This window comes from Schistocerca nitens, chromosome 8, assembly GCF_023898315.1.
Source record: "Schistocerca nitens isolate TAMUIC-IGC-003100 chromosome 8, iqSchNite1.1, whole genome shotgun sequence".
Classification (NCBI taxonomy): domain Eukaryota; kingdom Metazoa; phylum Arthropoda; class Insecta; order Orthoptera; family Acrididae; genus Schistocerca; species Schistocerca nitens.
In genome coordinates, this window is record NC_064621.1 from 266,291,195 (window position 1) to 266,301,343 (window position 10,149).

Consider the following 10,149-nt stretch of genomic DNA (forward strand, 5'->3'; position numbering starts at 1 on the left):
GGAGTGTTTCCCGCTGGTTAAGTTAGCAGTCACTCATTTTTTATAAACGGGCAGTTTACCATTCCAACTGGCTCGCTTTCCCATGCAACACTTGTGCCAGCTACGTTACCACTTGTTGCCACTCCTTCTGCCCTTTCCCTGTCGCTTGGATTCCCAGCTACTTCTAGTCTCATCTGTAGCAAACTCGGCTCCGTCAGACTCTTCACTGGATTCCCACCCGTCCTCCCCACTGGCCAATTCCGTTTTCGAATCGCTTTCTCCTAATACTCGTAATAATTCCGCATCCGTTAAATTTTGTACGTTTATTTTGTCCCGTATTTTACGTTTCTTAGGTTCTGAAGCGCCCGCCGTGTCACGATTGTTTTCCATTTTCAGCCTCACAACAGAAAAACTGTAGCAAAAAATGAGAACAGCTCCCGTAAAAAATGAAAACATATATTCTTAGAGTTCCTGCGCAGTAAACCACACCGAATGGCTGTGCCCGACTGAAACGTGGTACCTCGCTACAACTGCGTCTCTCGCCGCGCAGGAGCCGGCCGAAGTGGCCGTGCGGTTAAAGGCGCTGCAGTCTGCAACCGCAAGACCGCTACGGTCGCAGGTTCGAATCCTGCCTCAGGCATGGATGTTTGTGATGTCCTTAGGTTAGTTAGGTTTAACTAGTTCTAAGTTCTAGGGGACTAATGACCTCAGCAGTTGAGTCCCATAGTGCTCAGAGCTCTTTGAGCTCTCTCGCCGCGCAGGCGCGTCCACGGCATGTGCAACAGTATCGGCCAGGCGCGCTGGTGCGCCGATGGCAGCGAACGTGTTAAGCCGTGTTAAAAGGATTGTCTCAGTCATTATTTGTAGTTAACTTTTTCTCTGGAAGTCGTATTTTGATACGTTGCAAAAGTTGTTAACTGTATCTTACGACTGTTATAAATGCAGATGAACTGCGAGCAGATGCGTGTAGAGGCAACGCCACCAGATAGAGTGAGGGCTTCCTACCCCATGATCCTAGGCAGGTTACCTATTGCCCCAGGCGCTAAGCCACAAAGCGTCTGCTCGCAAGAGCCTGTTGTTCATTCAGTTTTAAAACATTCCATTCTTGGTGTACAAAGTGCAAATTAACAATAATGATGTTGATACTGGCTTTCAGCAGTGACTGCTCGATTGGTCAGTTTGTTTGTACCACACATAGTAGTGGGAGTGACATATTCGATAGAATGCACCAAAATATTTTGAGTGAAGGTAATCAACTTTCCAACACTGAGTGGCACCGTGGTGCCTTATCCTTTGATGTTCGTGAAGAAAAGGCAGGAACGTCAGACTCAGTTACTCTCTGGGGATGACCGTGGCAGTAGAGTACCCTCTGCACTTAGTCATAACGGGCACCTGCTCTGCCAAAAAAAGCATGGGGTAAGCTGTAGCCCCACGTACATGAAAACTGCCAATCTGCCAGGGGAGGCCTGTCTGTCCTAATAGATAATAAATGCCGTGTGACTAGGTCCTCCCGTCGGGTAGGCCGTTCACCGGGTGCCAGTCTTCCGATCTGACGCACTTCGGCGACTTGCGCGTCGATGGGGATGAAATGATGATGATTAGAACAACACAACACCCAGTCCGCGAGGGGTGAAAAATCTCCGACCCAGTCGGGAATCGAACCCCGCCATTAGGTTTGACATTCTGTCGCGCTGACCACTCAGCTACCAGGGGTAGACGTCTCTCCTAATGAAATTCACTGACCGCCTTCTGTCAACGAACAGGAACATGGGACGTTATTGGAAGCATGCCTTCGCTGTGGGAAAATGCAAAGCCTTCCTCCCTTGCAACTATGCCCAGTACTGACAATAAAATAACGAGGAGACACTGGCAGATAAATGAAACAATGTCGTTTGGTGCTTTGCAACAGTAAAACCACATCACCGCTGCATCCATGTTTTGAACAGAGTAAAAATTGCCGTAACTAGTTCATCACTTCATTTAGTCATCCCAGAAACTGACTACGTCAAACAATTACCAAAAACTGGAACGTACTGCGAATTATTGTTATGGGTATATCTAACGTTTCAGAAATAAATAAAATTGTTCTTCACAAAAATGAATTGCTTTACGTAGGTTTATTTTGCAGATTAACAATGAAAACGTTCCCAGAATGAGATTTTCACTCTGCAGCGGAGTGTGCGGTGATATGAAACTTCCTGGCAGATTAAAACTGTTTGCCCGACCGAGACTCGAACTCGGGACCTTTGCCTTTCGCGGGCAAGTGCTCTACCAACTGAGCTACCGAAGCACGACTCACGGTTGGTACTCACAGCTTTACTGTTTGGAAGGTAGGAGACGAGGTATTGGCAGAAGTAAAGCTGTGAGTACCGGCCCTGAGTCGTGCTTCGGTAGCTCAGTTGGTAGAGCACTTGCCCGCGAAAGGCAAAGGTCCCGATTTCGAGTCTCGGTCGGGCACACAGTTTTAATCTGCCAGGAAGTTTCATATCAGCGCACACTCCGCTGCAGAGTGAAAATCTCATTCTGGAAACATCCCCCAGGCTGTGGCTAAGGCCGGTATTACACTATCAAATTTCTTTGTCCAATATCTTTGACCAGTATCTTTGTCAAAGATATTTGATAGTGTAATAGGGCCTAGCTGTATATTTGATCAAAGAAACCGCTTGTCTTCTGTTCACTGCAATGTGACATGTTACCACATGGAGCGCTAGCATCGCTGCAGCGTTCTCTCGTCTGTAGTGTTTTTATAGCCATTGCCGGTAAATACAATTGGGCCGACAACTACAAAATTAATAGAGATGTCTGAAACTGATGAGGCGCTTTACAACGTGAGGCGCCCTGAATACAAAATAGATCAAGAAGATTGGAGACGTGACCTGACCTGACCTAACCTAACCTAACCTAACATAACCCTCTCCTGTGTCAAGAAATCGGAGTGTTACAGTGAGCCTGTCTTGTGAAGATGTAGCAGTTCTTAAGTGAATATTGTGCTTTGTGATATGAGGATACACTTCATTGAGCACATACAGAAATGTATGCTCATCTATTCTTGAGTAATTGATGTACGACTTGACGTCTTCCGTTGTAAGCTCACGTAACAAGTTTTGTTGAATGCTTTTATCGTGTCGTCGTAAAACCCACGGCTTCACCCAGATTAGATTAGTTTTTCGTTCCATAGATCCGTGCTGAGGAGATCCTCATGGATGTGGAACATGTCGATTTTTTAAGCTGAAATAACAATACTAATAGTATGAATAAATACAATACATCATTTGTTTCTATTAAAAATTTCGCCAATGGAGTAGAAGGAGTTGGCCAGTAGTAAGTCTTTCAGGCTCCTTTTAAACTGATCTTTATTTCTAACTAAATTTTTTATGTTTCCTGGCAAATTATTGGAGATGAGTGTTCCTGAGTAGTGGACCCCTTTTTGAACTAAAGTAAGTGCTTTTAAGTCCTTGTGCAGATCATTTTTGTTCCTGGTACTGTATGTATGAACTGAGTTGTTTGTTGGAAAAAGAGATATATTATTTACAGCAAATTTCATTAAGAAGTAAATATACTGAAAGGCAGTAGTTAGTATACCCAGTTCTTTGAAGTTTCTGCAGGACGTCCGTGAATTTACTCCACAAATAATACGTATTACACTCTTTTGGACTCTGAAAACTTTTGTTTGACTTCAAGATTTATCCCAAAATATTATCCCATATGACATTATGGAATGAAAATAGGCAAAGTATGCAAGCTTTTTCATTTTTATGTTGCCTATGTCTGCTAACACTCGAATTCAAATACAGATTTGTTAAGGTCTTTCTGCAGTTCTGAATTTATTATCAAGTTGTAATCCCAGGACTTTTAAGACTGTCAACCTCGTATGTATGGTTCCATTTTTTCCCCCACTTCTTTTCCGCACGTGTACACAATGCAATTGGGGTACGTACAACTGCTGCGGTTAATAACAAGTTGTTGTCAGCCATCTTGAACTTTGACGAAAAATTTGATGACAGTGTAATCCCCCTTCTAGCTGGACGGAATATTGGATCACATCTTTGATCAAACCTTTGACAAAGAAATTTGATAGTGTTATACCGGCCTAAGCCATGTCTCCGCAATATCCTTTCTTTCAGGAGTGCTAGTTCTGCAAGGTTCGCAGGAGAGCTTCTGTAAAGTTTGGAAGGTAGGAGACGAGGTACTGGCAGCAGTAAAGCTGTGAGTACCGGCCGTGAGTCGTGTTTCGGTAGCTCAGTTGGTAGAGCACTTGCCCGCGAAAGGCAAAGGTCCCGAGTTCGAGTCTCGGTCGGGCAAACAGTTTTAATCTGCCAGGAAGTTTCTTAATGAAAACGTTTTTCTCTGAGGCGCATCTGAGTTAATTCATGTTGTTGGCATAGCTGCGCTTCTTTGAAAGGATAATCACTTCTGTGTCTTAAAGATCACCGAACTCTATTGTCTTTCGACATCTACATTGAGCTGGCTGTCAAATTGTTAACAACAGGCTCGTGCGAGGAGTCCCTTTGTGGCTTAGGGCGTGGGGGGATTGGTAACTGCCTAGGATCTGGGGGTAGGAAGCTTTCACTCTATCAGGTAGCGTTGCCCCTACACGCACCTGCTCGCAGCTCATCTGCGTTTAAACCGGTCGTAAGATTCAGTAAACGATTTTTGGAACTATACACAGCCTTACCGCGACACATGATAATCGAGACACGAAATTGACCGTGATGAGAAAATTAGAATGAATACTAATGTGGAACCGTGAAGAATTTCATAAAAGGAGCTTTAGTTTGCTGTCTGTCGTTAATTTACTTCATCACAAACTACAGCAAATCAAAATACGGCTTCCACAGGAAACGTTAATTTGAAATAACATTTCAGACAATCCTTTTACCACGTCTTAAACAAATCTCATTGCACCGAAAAATCTTACGTTTAATAGTTTACCAGTGCTGTACCGTAAGGTCTCTCAATGAGATGAGATGTGAGATGAGCATTATGTATAGCAAGCTCTGCAAGGCTGGTGTACTGAAAATCAGACCACATATTCTAGTCACAGAGATAAGTGGACATACAAAGATGACACAGAAGAAGAGAGAAGTCCTAACATAAATATGCTCAAGAGCGTTCAGTGACCTATTGGCAAAGACTAGCATCCGACAAAACCTCATCAAGCCTCGATACGTACCCCAGAGAATGATATGCAGCTGATGGTAAGGAAAAATCTCAGAATAAAATCTGCAGTGCATTATAACACAAAGCAGAATATAAGTCCTCATCATGCCAAACACGAAAGTCACCCATTAGGACACAGTTCATCTCTGAAAAACTGGGAGAAACTAATGGTTTCCGAAAAGAAAATTTACCGCCTTACAACAAAAACTTGCCTGATACAATATACGGATCTGATGACAAAAGATAAAGAGGTGATGTGCCATAAAGAAAACAAGTTTTGATTAACAGTACATTACGCTGTGTTACCTTGCACGCCCTTGATACTTCTGAAAGGAAGAAGAAGTAAAAATCAGGATCTGCTGATGATTGTTGGTCATTAGGATTATCATGCCATGAGGCTGTAAGACACGCAAACATGTGCATACAGACATTCAACAGAAAAAAAGTAATTGGATTCGTCTAGATACAACGCACAATTTTCCGTCAGACTTACCCCAACAGCCAATAGTAGCAACCAATAGTGTCCAGAGAGAAATTATGTATAATCTTACTGCTTTAACACCAACAAGGACTTTTTATTAATTTTAATAACTATTACTGTAGACGATCCTTTTTCAGTGTTGCCTATATCGGCCGACAGGTTGTCTCTGACCCCGTCATATTTAAGCATATAGCGTAGGTTTCGCCACCGTCTACTCTCATTTCCTGCTCATTGTTTGGAAATTTATTTAATTATGTTCCGGAGCTTGATTTCCTAGTTCGCCTACTTCCACTGCTTCAATTCCCGCTCTCTCTGCCGGATGGAGAGTCTTCTCCTAGTGTCAGCACGTCTCAAAATCGTTCAAATGGCTCTGATCACTATGGGACTTAATATCGGAGGTCGTCAGTCCCCTAGACTTAGAACTACTTAAACCTAACTAACCTAAGGACATCACACACATCCATGCCGAAGGCAGGATTCGAACCTGCGACCGTAGCGGTCGCGCGGTTCCGGACTGAAACGCCTAGAACCGCTAGGCCACAGCGGCCGGCGTCACCGCCTCTCATCCCGCCCATTACTGTTCCGATTTTGAGGCTGTCTGCCGCTGATACTTTCACCTACATTGCCATCCGCGCACGCATTCTCCTGTGAACTTCTTCACTGATACCTTTCCCTTGCTGAACTCACATAGTCATCGAGATATGCTAGTATGAACTGAAATGCCTCCAGATCATTCTTTTCAGCATAGGGCAGGGGATCTTTCGATCTGCTGGCAAAATGTCAATGAAAAGTTGAATAAGGCGACACCACTGTTCTGGTGATCAAGACGCTGATTCTGTTTTATGATCTCGACGAAGTACTTTCAGTAATTTCAGCATTTTAAACATAGCTGCACAACAGCAACGGTTCCACGTAATAAACTTATAAACAGCCGACCAGTTGCAATGGATAAATAATTCTTTACCTAGGTTTCAACAAATTTAAATTTGTCCCCTTCAGAAGGTGGAAATTTTACATTAGTATGGACTGATGTATCATCGCCGTTATTACAAATGTCTGCATAGATCTATTTGTCAAAATTAAAATATAGCCCTAAAAATAGGGTTTGTCACATAAATATAAATTAGTACATGGATGTTGCAGAGCTCACAACCGACTTACTTTCAGTAAGTTTGAAAGCGTGTTGCGGTCAGTGGTTGGCCTTTTATTGTGCTTATTCGCACCATATTTTGTTCTGCATTTGTTCAGTATAGCTTCATAAGTTCAGATTCAATTTCTATGTTGATGTACAGTCCCCTGTAACAGGTGAGGCCTTCGCGATTAAATCCTCGTTTATGTGACTGCTGAGGAACTTCAACTATATAAAATAAACTGTCCAGGAGTTTTTGCAGGCTGTTTTTAAACTGCTCAATCCACTTCTTAATGTGGAAGCCGAGCGTTGTGGCCGAGCGGTTCTAAGCGCTTCAGTCTGGAACCGCGCTACTGCTACGGTCGCAGTTTCAAATCCTGCCACAGGCATGGATGAGTGTGATGTCCTTAGATTAGTTAGTTTTAAGTAATTTTAGGTATAAGGGACCGATGACCTCAGATGTTAAGTCCTATAGTGCTTAGAGCCTCTGGTGAAGGTGAGTAGTTTCTTCAGTGATAAGAAGTGCTTGTCATCAAGGTAATGCCTGTTGACAGGCACAGACAACAGTTCTGTACACTAATCCCTCACAATATTTCTAGTGTCAACATTCATATTGTAATTAGTCTCACCATCGAGAACAGTTTTATACATGATAGGGAGCCACCGACATACACGATGCACTCAACGGCAAGGCATCTTGCAGACAGACTCCCGTCTTTCCAGATTCACGACTTACATATCAACGTGCAAATGTGATTGCGTTAGCGAGTGTCAACATACTTAAATGTTGCAGCGCAGCGGGAGTTACGCCGGACGCGTGCTCATTAGACCCACTAGGCTCCGAACTCACAAATATGCCGCTGATAACTGACTTTCTGACTTTCAGCCCACACTCTACCAGAATCGTGAACTGCTCCGCGACTCTTGGTTGCTCACTCTCTCTGTCGTTAGCCTCTCTACGTAAGCTCCTCAGGTTCTAAGAAATGATATGTTCCCCCAGTTTCATGTTCAGTTTGCTCCTCTGGTGACCTCATTCTTGGAGAAAGCGACGTGTTTGTGTCCTCTAATTTCTTCGAATTGGAGTCAGTGTAGGCTAGCAGGGTAACACTGCTGTCTACTATTTTTGAGCCTCGCGGGATTAGCCGAGCGGTCTGAGGTGCTGCAGTCATGGACTGTGCGGCTGGTCCCGGCGGAGGTTCGAGTCCTCCCTCGGGCATGGGTGTGTTTGTTTGTCCTCAGGATAATTTACGTTAAGTAGTGTGTAAGCTTAGGGACTGATGACATTAGCAGTTAAGTCCCATAATATTTCACACACATCCGAACATCTGAACTATTTTTGAAACCTCGACCAGCGCTATGTCAACAGATTTGAATCAGCCATCGAGCTGTAAATATAGAACTTCCATCACTTTGTTAAAGTTTTTCCTCTCTGTTTCGGCTTTTCTGCTACCTGCTTCGGTCTTTCTATTTCCCTCTGATCCTCGTTTCCTATGTGCTTTGTGTTTATTTCCTGACTGGCTGCGCTTTCCTTTCTTCCTCATCTGCTTCATTCCTATCTGCCTCAGCTTCTCTGTCTGTCTCTTGCGCTCATTTCTTGCTTCTGCTTTATTCCTATCTGATTCTGGTTTCGTAAGAGTGTTGCCCCTCCAGTCATTTTCGACAACTTCTTTCCTATTTGCCTCTGTTCGTTTCCAGTCTGCTTCCACTTTCCTGTGTTCCTCCTCTGCTTGTTTCCTATAAGCCTTCGCTTGTTCTAACTTCAGGGTAACCCAGAATGAAATACCCTCGCGATTTCGAAATTTGAGATGCTCTGTGCCATGGTCCCAAGTCGCACTAGATTCACTCTGTTTGGTTGTCGGTGCGGTTTCCTTGATTTCAGGCAACGCAATTGCTGTTGAGACCTAAATCACAGAAAATTTCGTCATGACTTCTTCTGATTCCGTTCGGTCTTCCTGTCTGGAAATTTTCATTGCTTCTCTAAATCAAGCTTGACTAGCTCTATCCGTTTATAAGTACGAAAGGTATGGAGTCAAAATCTATCATACAGTAATCGCTATAACAAGTTTAATATAAATCAGCGACCCTGAGCACAAAATTGTAAAAAATGATCTTCATACATAATATAAATTTTCCCACGAAAGGTCCCGAAATAAAGGCACGTACAAAAGATACCAAATCTAAGTACAACTTCTCGTGCAAAACAAAACCATACGCTACAGGAGACTAATACACAGGCAAAAATAAAATGACACAGAAATGGTTGCTACAACATTTTTGTGTCCCAAAAAGTGTTTCACTCTGCCGTTCTAACTTCTGCCAATAAAAAGAACCAGAAGTAAGATCCTGGAGAATGGTGGACGGGAAAGTTAACTAAAAGAGCGCTCTCCCTTCGACGTGCATAATGATGCAACCTTGGTATGAAGATGTTATTGCCTATTACGTCTGAATGCTGCATTGGCTAAATTATCATGAAACAACGCACTAGATAAAAAACCGAGAACTAACTTAGAAACCTTGGGGAAATAGAAACATCTCTCACTAGTCAGTAAACAAATCCAAAATCATACAAGATAAGCGAGAGAAATGCTTGCTACTTGCATTGAACAACAAGTAAATGATCAGCGACTTTCGTCGCTGTACACACCAACAACATTGTTACAATGAGATCAATAAACCTATATTTGCAACAGGTTATACTACTTGTTAGTGATTCGCTTAATCATGTTAACGTTGTGGTACAATTAAAGGATTTTGAAATTTAATCAAGTTTCATTATAACAGATTTTTATTTGCTGCAATTGAAGGACACAATTCACAACCACTTGACAGACGTCAAAGATTTTAAACCCTGACTGGATTCACACCAAGTGACGCTAACACTCTGAGGAAGTTCCAAATTACTGGAAGAATGTATGGAGGAAAAGCAACAAGATATATTATCTGAGCAGCTCTCAGAAAATAATCACATTTTTAAAGCGAAATTGGCAACTCAAGTACTGTACCAGAACAAGTAAGTAGATTGAGACAGCTACTTTTTCCCAAAATAGTCACAGATGCACCCCATCAACATTAGACAGCAGCCAGGAGATGCACAACTCTTAGTTCTTCCTTCCCGACTATCTGCCTCCAGAAAACTACATGGAAAGGAGGGTCAGTGCTACTGTCAGTGTGACATCGGAGAATATCACTTTTTTTGAGGAACAACATGGTAACACAGTCATACCTTCCACTCTTGGTGTGCTCAAAGTTGCTGCCAATGTGACATCTGAGAATATCACTTGTAATATAATAATATGGTAACACAGCCATACCTTCAACACTTGGTATGAAGAACTTACTTTAATATACATAGGGTGGATACCAGCTTGGAGTAGTGTCTCCCAGACTGGTAGCCACCTTT

At 42.9% G+C, this 10,149-nt stretch overlaps 1 non-coding gene across 1 annotated transcript; it reads right to left on the minus strand.

Annotated features, from left to right (window-relative positions):
• Positions 1-2,195: 2,195 nt before the first annotated feature.
• Trnas-cga (transfer RNA serine (anticodon CGA)) lies at positions 2,196-2,270 on the minus strand. The gene has a single exon. It is a non-coding gene; the product is annotated as a tRNA-Ser (tRNA).
• Between the last annotated feature and the right edge of the window lie 7,879 nt (positions 2,271-10,149).